This window comes from Halichoerus grypus, chromosome 7 (genome assembly GCF_964656455.1).
Source record: "Halichoerus grypus chromosome 7, mHalGry1.hap1.1, whole genome shotgun sequence".
In the NCBI taxonomy this organism is placed as follows: Eukaryota; Metazoa; Chordata; class Mammalia; order Carnivora; family Phocidae; genus Halichoerus; species Halichoerus grypus.
In genome coordinates this window covers 34532824-34544475 of record NC_135718.1, presented here as the reverse complement: position 1 = coordinate 34544475, position 11652 = coordinate 34532824, and positions in this window count along the sequence as shown.

The window sequence follows — 11652 nt, the reverse complement described above, 5'->3', positions numbered from 1 at the left end:
TATGAGAATAGTTCAAAAATTTTAACACAATATAAACTGTTAAAAAAAAGATGCAGAGCAACTGGAACTCTCATACACTGCTATTCGGCATGCAAAATGGTACAGCCACTTCGTAGTACAGTTTGGCAGTGTCTTATAAAGGTAAACACACACTTATAGATGACCCACTAATCCCATTCTTCGGAATTTACCCAAGTGTAATAAAAACATGTTCGGGGCGCCTGGGTGGCTCAGTCGTTAAGGGTCTGCCTTCGGCTCAGGTCATGGTCCCAGGGTCCTGGGATCGAGCCCTGCATGAGGCTCCCTGCTCCGCGGGAAGCCTGCTTCTCCCTCTCCCACTCCCCCTGCTTGTGTTCCCTCTCTCGCTGTGTCTCTCTCTGTCAAATAAATAATCTTAAAAAAAAAAAAAGTAAAATAAAAACATGTTCATATAGAAACTTGTACACAGATGTTTACAACAACATTACTTATAAAAGGCAAAGAATAACCAAAAACCCCAAATATTCATTAACTGACAGATAAACAAAATGTGGTATATTCTTACCAAATGGGACATTTTGCCACAAAAATTATAAAGTACCGATTCATGCTACAACATGGATGAACCTTGAGAACATGCTAAGTGAAAGAAGTCACAGAAGACCACATATTCCATGATTCCATTCATATGAAACATCCATAACAGGGAAATCTATAGAGATAGAAAACTAATGATTGCTTAAGGCTGGGAGTGTGGTATAAGTGGGTGATAGGTAATCTGAGGTGATGAAAATGTTCTAAAATTGGCTGTAGTGATGGTTGCATATATCTGAAGATATAAAACCCAGTGAATTGCACACTTAAACATGGGTGAATTGTGTAGTGTGTGAATTATATCTCAATAATTATCTGTTTAAAAAAAGCTTCTAGGGAAACCCAAAGACGAGGGAAGACAAAAACAAGACACTAGAGGAACCTGAAGCCTGGAACACCCACAACTACAGCAAACATGAAACTGAATCTAACTCAGATAAACAAAGTCTCACACTAAAGGCCCATTGACCATTCATGTCCAACTTTCAACAAAAAATTACAAAACATGCTAAGGCAAGAAAGACACAATATGAAGAGACAAAGCAAGCAACACTACCAGGCTCCTATGGCAAAGATTTTGGAATTACCAGAAATTCAATGTAACTATGATTAATATGCCGTGGGCTTTAATGGAACACGCGAACAACATGCAAGAATAGATGAAACCTGAGACAGAATTAAAAGTAAATGCTAAAAATCAAAGCACTGTAACAGAAATGAAAATACCTTTAATGGGCTCATCAACAGACTTGACACTGAGTCAAGTGAACTTGAAGATACTTCAGTAGAAACTTCACAAACTGAAATGCAAAGAGAGGGGAAAAAAAGAATAAAAAAGATGGGCGCCTGGGTGGCTCAGTTGGTTAAGCATCTGCCTTCAGCTCAGGTCATGATCCCAGGGTCCTGGGATCGAGTCCCACATTGGGCTCCCTGCTCAGTGGGGAGCCTGCTTCTCCCTCTGTCTGCTGCTCCCCCCTGCTTATGCTCTCTCTCTCTGACAACTAAAAATAAAATCTTTAAAAAAGAAAAGGACAGGGCACCTGGGTGGCTCAGTTGGTTAAGCCACTGCCTTCGGCTCAGGTCATGATCCTGGAGTCCCGGGATGGAGTCCCGCATTGGGCTCCCTGCTCAGCAGGGAGTCTGCTTCTCCCTCTGACCCTCCCCCTTCTCATGCTCTCTCTCTCTATCTCATTCTCTCTCTCAAATAAATAAAATCTTAAAAAAAAAAAAAGAAAAGAACAATACCCAAGAACCAAGGGACAATTATAAACAGTGTACCATATGAGTAATGGAATATCAAAAGAGAGAGAAAGCAAAAGAAATATTTTAAAGTAATAATGACTGAGAGGGTTTTAAAATTAATGTCAGGAAGCTCAGAGAATGGCAAGCAGAATAAATACCCAAATCTACACCTAGGCATATCATATTTAAACTGCAGAAAGCCAAAGACAAAAAATTTTGAAAGAAGCCGGAGAAGGAAAACTTAACTATAAAGGAACAATGATGAAAATTTATCAGACTTTTCTTCACAAACTATGCAAACAAGAAAAGAGTGGAGTGAAATCTTTAAAGTGGTGAAAGTAAAAACCCCACCAACCTACAATTCTGTGTTGAGCAAAATTATCCTTTAAAATGAAGGAGAGGGGCGCCTGGGTGGCTCAGTCGGTTAAGCATCTGCCTTCAGCTCAGGTCATGATCCTCAGGTCCTGGGATTGAGTCCCGCATCGGGCTCCTTGCTCAGCAGGGAGCCTGCTTCTCCCTCTGCCTGCTGCTCTCCCTGCTTGTGCTCTGACAAAATCTTTAAAAAAAAAAAAAAAAAAAAATGAAGGAGAAATAAAGACCTTCTCAGACAAAAACGGAGGGAATTTGTCACCAGTAGACCTGCCTTGCATAGAGTGTTGAAAGAAATTCTTCAGGGAGGAAGAAAATGGTACAAGTCAGAAACTCTGATCTATATAAAGGACAAACATGAAAAGGAATAAATGAAGGTAAAATAACACCTTTAACTTTTTTTGTACTTAACTGATCTAATAGAAAACTGTTCAAAATAATACTAACAATACAAAAACTAATTCAAAGGGCTATATGCTCCCCTATGTTTATTGCAGCATTATTTACAATAGCCAAACTATGGAAGTAGCCCAAGTGTCCATCAATAGATGAATGGATAAAGAAGATGTGGTATATATACAAAATGGAATATTACCCAGCCATAAAAATAATGAAATCTTGCCATTTGCAATGACGTGGATGGAGCTAGAGACTATAATGCTAAGCGAAATTAAGTCAGAGAAAGACAAATACCATATGATAATCACTCATGTGGAGTTTAAGAAAAAAATAAACTAAAGGGGGAACAAAAGAGAGAGAGACAAACCAAGAAATAGATTTTTTTTTTAAAGATTTTATTTATTTGACAGAGACACAGCGAGAGAGGGAACACAAGCAGGGGGAATGGGAGAGGGAGAAGCAGGCTCCCCGCTGAGCAAGGAGCCTGATGCGGAGCTCGATCCCAGGACCCTGGGATCATGACCTGAGCTGAAGGCAGACACTTAACCAACTGAGCCACCCAGGTCTCCCCCAAGAAATAGATTCTTAACTATACAGAGCAAACTGATGATTACCAGAGGGAAGGTGGGTGGAGGGATGGGTGAAATGGGTGACAGGGATTAAGGAGGGCACTTGTCATGATGAGCACTGGGTGATGTATGAAATTGTTGAATCACTACATTGTACACTTTAAATTCATATAACACACTGTATGTTAACTATACTGGAATTATAATTTAGTAATAAAAACAGCAACAATGTACTTGGTGATTATATGTAAGTGACATGAATGACAGCCATGTTACAAAGGACAAGAGGAAGGAACTGGAAATACTCTCTTATATCTGCACTACCCATGAAGCACAGTATAGTGTTATTTGAAAGTGGACTTAGAGTAGTGCCAATGTAAACTGCATACCCTAGGGCCACCAGTAAAAATTTTGTAAAATAAGTAAAATTGACATTATATGAGAGAATCTTATAATTTGCTCAAAAGAATACAGAGAAGGCAGAAAAAGTTTGGGAGTCTTTAGAAGAAACAAAAAATGAGAACAATGAGTAAAAAACAGCTGTAATACGGTAGATTTTAATCCAACTATATCAATAATCACTTTAAGTGTAAATGGCCTAAATACACCAAGGCAGAGACTGAGAGAGTAGATTTAAAAAATAAGACCCAACTACATATTATCTACAAGAAACCCACTTTAAATATAAAGACATAGATTAAACGTAAATGGATGGAATCACTTCATACTAACTAGGATGGTTACTATCAAAAAAACAGGGGCACCTGGGTGGTTCAGTTGAAGTGTCTGCCTTCGGCTCAGGTCATGATCCTAGAGTCCTGGGATTGAGCCCCTCCCCATGCTTGTGCTCTCTCTCTCTCTCTCTCAAATAAAATCTTTAAAAAAAAGGATTGGGACGAATGTGAAGAAATTGGAACCCTTGTGCACTGCTGGTGGGAAATAAAATGGTGCCACCACTATGGAAAACAGTATGGTGCTCCCTCAAAAATCAGAAATATAATTGCCATATGATCCAGCAGTTCTACTTCTGAGTATCCAATAGAATTGAAAGCAGGATCTTTTTTTAAAAATATTTTATTTATTATTTATTTGACAGAGAGAGAGAGCACAAGCAGGGGGAGCAGCAGAGGGAGAGGGAGAAGCAGGCTCCCTGCTGAGCCAGGAGCCTGATGTGGGGCTTGATTCCAGGACCCTGGGATCATGACCTGAGCCGAAGGTAGACGCTTAACCGACTGAGCCACCTAGGCGCCCCTGAAAGCAGGATCTTGAAGAGATATTTGCCACACCTATTTTCATAGCAGCATTATTCACAATACCCAAGAGGTAGAAGCAACCAAAGTGCACCAATGGATGAATGGATAAACAAAATGTGGTACAGACCCACAATGAAATATTACCTTTAAAAAGGAAGGAAATTCTGACGTGTGTTACAACATGGATGAACTTTGAGGATATTACCCTAAGTGAAATAAGCTAGTCATAAAAAGACAAATAAACCTTGTGATTCCATTTAAATGAAGTATCTAGGGTAGTTAAAGTAAGTAAATTCACAGAAACAAGAAGAATGGTAGTTGCCAGGGCCTGAGGAGGAGGAAGTGGGGAGTTGTTGCTTAATGGATATAGAGTTTCAGTTTTGAAGGATTAAAAATGTTCTGGAGATCCACTGCACAACAATAAATATACTTAACACGATTGAACTGTATACTTAGAAATGGTTAAGATGGTAAATTTTGTGTTACATGGCTTTTTTTTTTAACAATTAACAACTAAAATTTTTTTTAAAGTAAAGAGATGAAGGGATGGCTGGGTGATTTAGTCCACTCTTGGTTTCAGCTCAGGCCATGATCTCATGGGTCATGAGACTGAGCCCCACGTTGGGGATCCATGCTCAAGGGGAGTCTGCTTGAAGAGTCTCTCCCACTGCCCCTCCCCCCACTTGCACTCTTTCTCTCTCTCTCAAATAAATCAATAAGTCTTAAAAAAAAAAAAAGTAAGAGATGAAGATATACCATGCTAACATAAATCAAAAGCTGCAGGATAGTGAGAGGTGGGGCTGGAGCCTGGATGCAGGGGTGGGAAGACTGGACTCCTGGGTCTAAGGGAGGAGGAGACTGGGAGACAGGACTCCTGGCCTGAATGAGGAACAAATTTGGAGTTCACCCTCTGGTTTAGATGGTGACTGAGTTCTTGGCGTGGTTGGAGATTAAGGAGCATCTTTCAACTGACATGATTATAAAATTTTTCCTTTTTTTTTTTTTTTAAAAGATCTTATTCATTTGAGACAGAGAGAGAGCAGCATGAGCAGGGGGAGAGGTAGAGGGGAGAGGGAGAAGCAGACTCCCTGCCAAGCAAGGAGCCTGATGCGGGACTCGATCCCAGGACCCTGAGATCATGACCTGAGCCGAAGGCAGATGCTTAACCATGTGAGCCACCCAGGCGCCCTAGAAGCTTCATTTTTTATCTTTGAAAAAAAATTTTTACAGGGCGCCTGGGTGGCTTAGATGGTTAAGCGTCTGCCTTCGGCTCAGGTCATGATCTCAGGGTCCTGGGATCGAGCCCCGCATCGGGCTCCTTGCTTGGCAGGGAGTCTGCTTCTCCCTCTCCCTCTGCTTCTCCCCACCATCATGCTCTCTGTCAAATGAATAAATAAAATCTTAAAAAAAAAAACAAAAAACTTCTCTACTCCAAAGCCACTCACCAGAATCACCACTGTCAACAACAACAAAAGAAAGCTGTAGTAGTTATATTAATTTTAGACAAAGCCGACTTCACAACAAGGAATATTATCAGGGATAAAAAGGGGCATTACATAATGATAAAAGGATCAATTCTCCAAGAAGACATAACAATAACAGTTCTTAAGATGTATGTGCCTAAAACAGAGCATCCAAATATGTGAGGCAAAAACTGATGGAACTGCATGGAGAAATAGACAAATCCACTATCATAGTTGGAGGCATCAATACATCTCTATTTGGTAATTGACAGATCCAGCAGACAAAAAGCCAGAAAGGATATAGAGGTGGGGCGCCTAGCTGGGTCAGTCAGTAGAGCATGTGATTCTTGATCTCAGGGTTTCCCATGTTGGGGGTAGAGATTACTTAAAAATAAAATCATTAAAAAAAGAAAAGAAAAGAAAGGATATAGAAGAACAGAACAATACCCAACAGCAGAATATACATTATTTCTCAAGCTGACATGGAACACTGACCAAAATAGGCCACATTCTGGTCCATAACACATTCCTCAATAAACTCAACAGAAATCATTCAAAGTATGCTCTCAGACCACAGTGAGATTAAACTGGAAATTAACATAAAAATGCTGGAAAATCCCAAAATACTTGGAGATTGACAACACATTGAGAGGGAGGCAGAAGGGCAGAGGAAGAGAGAGAGAGAATCCCAAGCAGTCTCCATGCCCAGCACAGAGCCTGATGTGGGGTTTGATCTCCCACAAGCCTGAGATCATGACCTGAGCCAAAATCAAGAGTCAGATGCTCAACTGACTGAGCCACCCAGGCGCCCCAAGATGTTTATTTATTTAAGTAATTTCTACACCCAATATGGGACTCAAATTCATGACCCTGAGATCAAGGGCCACATACTCTACTTGACTGAGCCACCAAGGCACCCCTGAACAACACATTTTTAAATAACCATGGGTCAAAGAAGAAATTAAGAAAAATTAAAATATATTTTTTTGAAGATTTTATTTTTTGACAGACAGCGAGAGAGGGAACACAAGCAGGGGGAGTGGGAGAGGGAGAAGCAGGCTCCCCACTGAGCAGGGAGCCGGATGCGGGGCTCGATCCCAGGACCCTGGGATCATGACCTGAGCCGAAGGCAGACGCCTAACGACTGAGCCACCCAGGCACCCCTAAAATAATATTCTGAATTAAATGAAAATACAACATCAATTTGTGGGATGCAATGAAAGAAGCACATAGAGGGGAAATTTATAGCATTGAATGTGTACATTAGAAATGAAAGATTTCAAACCAAAACCTAAGCTTCCACTTCAGTAAACTATAGAAAGAAGAGTAATATTAAAAAGAAGAAGAAGAAAGAAGAGTAATATAAACCTAATGCAAGCAGAAAAATTAAAATTTGAGTAAAAAAATCAGTGACACTGAAAACAGGAAAAGTGATAGAGAAAAAAAATCAATGAAACAAAAACTGTTGGTTCTTTGAAAAGATCAATAAAATTGATAAACCTTTGTCTAGCTAGAAAAAAAAACAGAAAAAGAGAAAACATGAATTACTAATACTAGAACTGAAGGAGAGGCCGTAGAGGCCACCACTACTGAGCCCATGGACATTAAAAGGGTAATAAAGGATTGTGAACAACTCCATCCCCACAGATTTGATAATTTACATGAAACAGATCAATTCTTTGAAAAGTATAATCCACCAAAATTCACACAAGGAGAAATAGATACTCTGAATAGGCATATATATATTAAAGAAATTGAATCAATCATTAATAAGTTTCCAAAACAGAAAGCACCAGACCCAGATGGTTTCACTGATGAATTCTACCAAACACTGAAGGATAAAATAATACTGATACTCTACAATGTCTTTTAGAAAATAAAAGCAGAATGAACACATCCCAACTCATTCTACAAGGAGAGCATTATGCTCATAGCAGCCCAGATGAAGATATTACAAGAAAGGAGGGGCCCCTGGGTGGCTCAGTCAGTTAAGCCTCTAACTCTTGATTTTGGCTCAGGTCATGATCTCAAGGTCGTGAGATCGAGCCCCAAGAGAGAGGCCCGCCTGGGGCTCAGTGCAGAGTCTGCTTATCCCTCTCTCTCTGCTCCTTCCCGCCCCCCATCTCTCTCTCTCAAATAAATAAAATCTTTTAAAAAGATATTACAAGAAAGGAATACTACAGATCAATATCTCTCATGCAGATGCAAAAATCTTCAAAATATTAGCAAATTGAATCTAACAATGTATATATATAGAATTATACACTATGACCAAGTGGGATTTATTGCAGGCATAAAAGGCTGACTCAGCATTCAAAAATCAATTAATATAATCCATTACATCAACAGGCTAAAGAAGAAAAATCATATGACTAATAGATGTAGAAAAAGCATTTGATAAAACCCAACACCCATTCATTATAAAAACTAGCAAACTAGGAATAGAGGGTACTTCAACTTGATAACAACTACCAAAAACGTACAGCTAACATCATACTTAATGCTAATCAACTAGATGTTTTCCCCTTAAAACTAGAAAGAAGGCAAGGATATCTCTCCTCTTACCACTCATTCCTATTCAGTATTATACCGGAAGTCTAGTTAATACAATAAGAAAAGGACATAAAAGACCTATGGATTAGGAAGGAAGATAAACTATCTTCATTCACAGATGACATAGGGTTGTCTGTAGACAATCCCAAAGAATCAAACACCTCCTGGAGGTGATTATAGCAAGGTTGTAGGACATAGGGCTAAAAAGTTCATTGCTTTTGTATATACCAGCATTAGCACCCCCAAAATGAAATGCTTAGGTATAAATCTAAAAAGCACGTGTAGGGGTGCCCGGGTGGCTCATTTGGTTGGGTGTCTGCCTTCAGCTCAGGTCATCATCTCAGGGTTGTGAGATTGAGCCCCGTGTCGGGCTCCATGCTCAGCGCAGAGTTGGCTTGGGATTGTTTCTCTCTGCGCCGCTGCCCCCCGCCCCGCCCCTCACCTTGCTTGCACACACGTGTGCACACACATGCACTTCTAAAATAAATAAATCTTAAAAAAAAATAGGCATGTGATTAAAATAAGTCTAATTAGAAAATGGGCAAAAAGACATTTCACTGAAGATGACATAGAGATGACAAATATGCATATGCACATGAAGAGATGTTCAACATTATCAGCCATTAGGGAAATGCAAACTAAAAGCACAATGGGATATTATTGCACACCTAACAGAATGGCTAAACTAAAAAGTAGTGACAAAACCAAATGCTGGAGAAGATACAGAATAACTGGATCACTTATACATTTTGGTCGATATGTAAAAAGGTACACCCACTCTAGAAAACAATTTGGTAGTTTCCTTAAAAACTAAACATGAGGGGCACCTGGGTGGCTGAATCTGTTAAGCATCTCCCTTCAGCTCGGGTCATGATCTCAGGGTCCTGGGATGGAGCCCCTTATCGGGCTCCCTGCTCGGGGGGGAGCCTGCTTCTCTCTCTCCCTCTCCCCCTGCACTCGTGCGCTCTCTCTCTCTCTCAAATAAATAAATAAAATCATTTAAAAAAAAGATATGAAAGGTCCTTTCTTTAAAAAAAAAATAAAAAATAAAAATAAAAAAACTAAACACAAAACTACCATATTACCTTGCAATTGTACTCCTGGGTTATCCCAGAGAAGCTGAAAACATGCTCACACAAAAACCTGTACACGAATGTTAGTAGCAGCTTCACCTGTTATAGGCCCAAGCTAGACACAATCCAGATGTTCTTCAACAGCAACTGGTTAAGCAAACATGGTACATCCATACCATGGAATACTCCTTGGCAATCAGAAGGAACCAACTATTTTTTTTTTTTTTAAAGATTTTATTTATTTATTTGACAGAGAGAGCGAGAGAGCACAAGCAGGGAGAACAGTAGAGGGAGAGGGAGAAGCAGGCTCCCCGCCAAGCAGGGAGCCCGATGTGGGGCTCGATCCCAGGACCCTGAGATCATGACCTGAGCCGAAGGCAGACGCTTAACCATCTGAGCCACCCAGGCGCCCCAGGAACCAACTATTGATGCATACAACAACCAAGACGAATCTGTAGAGAATTATGCTGATTGAAAAAAGCCAACCAGGTTACATATCGTATGAAATTGAGGTTTGGGGGATTGGGAAAGCAGGCCAGTCCGGAGGGGCAACTGTTAACAATGACCAATGGAATTCACATCGTAGTTACTGAGGAGTATGAAAAGTGGATTATAGGGAGGTTGCCTGCAAAGAATTCCATGTTGTCCACCAATCCGCTTTTACCTTTCTTTCACAGAGCCACTTTTTAAAAACATTCCATTGAACAGAAAAGTGCAGATTGTAGCTATATAGCTCAGTGAATTCTCATCAACTGAACACACCTGTGTATTCAACACCCAGATCAAGAAAGTCAACAGCACCCCAAAAGTGGCCTTCATGCCCCCTTTCAGTAACTCCTGCACCCATTTATATAAATGGAGTCCTGTGTTATGTACTTCTTTGTGTCTGGCTTATTTGGATCAACATTAAGTTTGTGAGATCCTTCTGTAATGTTGCACAAACTTGTGGATCTTCATTCTCCTACCTTGATAGAGTATTCCATTTGTGGATATACTGTAACGTATCCATTCCAATGTTGCAGGGCACATGGATAACTTCCAGTTTGGGGCTATGTGAGTAATGCTATGATCATTTTTGTACATGTCTTTTGGGAACATGCTACATATTTCTGTTGGGCATATGAATGAAAAACCCGAGTCGTAGGATATATACACACTGAGCTCTTGTAAAACAGGTTTCTAGAATGGCTGCACCACTTTCCATTTCTACCAGGATTTATCTAGAGCCTCCCTAACACTTGGTATATGGGTTGGATTGGAATTGTATTTTGTTTTTTAAAAGATTGATGTATTTATTTTAGAGGTGGGGGAAAGGGCAGAGGGAGAGAGAGTCTTAAGCACACTCCCTGCTGAGGACGGAGCCTGATGCGGGGCTCGATCTCATGACCCTGAAATCACGACCTGAGCTGAAACCAAGAGTCAGACGCTTAACTGACTGTGGCCCCAGGTGCCCCAATTGTGTTTTGGTTTTAATAGATGAGTAATGAAATTGAGCAAAAGGGCCCTGTCTGTGAAAGAGGAGGCCAAGCACCCAAGACAGCTCCTCAGGTAGGGACCAAACCCAGAGAGTTCTTCTTCCATTCACCAAGTCTCATTGGTTTAGGCCTGCACTGAAGGGGACAAGCCGGAATGTTTCCAATATACTTAACAATTCAGCTCAAACCATCTTTTTATTATTATCATTGAGGTATAATTGACATACTTTATTAATTTCAGGTGTGCAACATAGTGATTCAACGTTTGTCTGTGTTGTGACATGGTCGGCACAGTGAGTCTCCTTACCCTCTGTCACCTTACGAAGTCAAGACAATATTACTGACTATTCCCCACGCTGTACATGACTTCCTCACGACTTATTTCATAGCTGCAAGTTTGTACTTTTTGTCCCCTTCACTCATTTTCCGCCCCACCCGCCTTCCCCTCTTCCGTCCCGCAACCACCCATCGGTTCTCCGTATCTGTGAGTCTGGGTTTTGTTTTGCTCCGTTTTTGAGATCCCACATATAAGTGAGATTACAGTTCAAACCATCTTAACCAAAGATTTGACCAGTAACAACAAAGAAAATGACAAGACCTGGGCTGCCCCTGCGGGGCCAGAAGGAAATGCTGCGGTGAGTGCGTGCGCACGCGGCCCGGCCAAGTCCTCCTTCCCGGAGCCC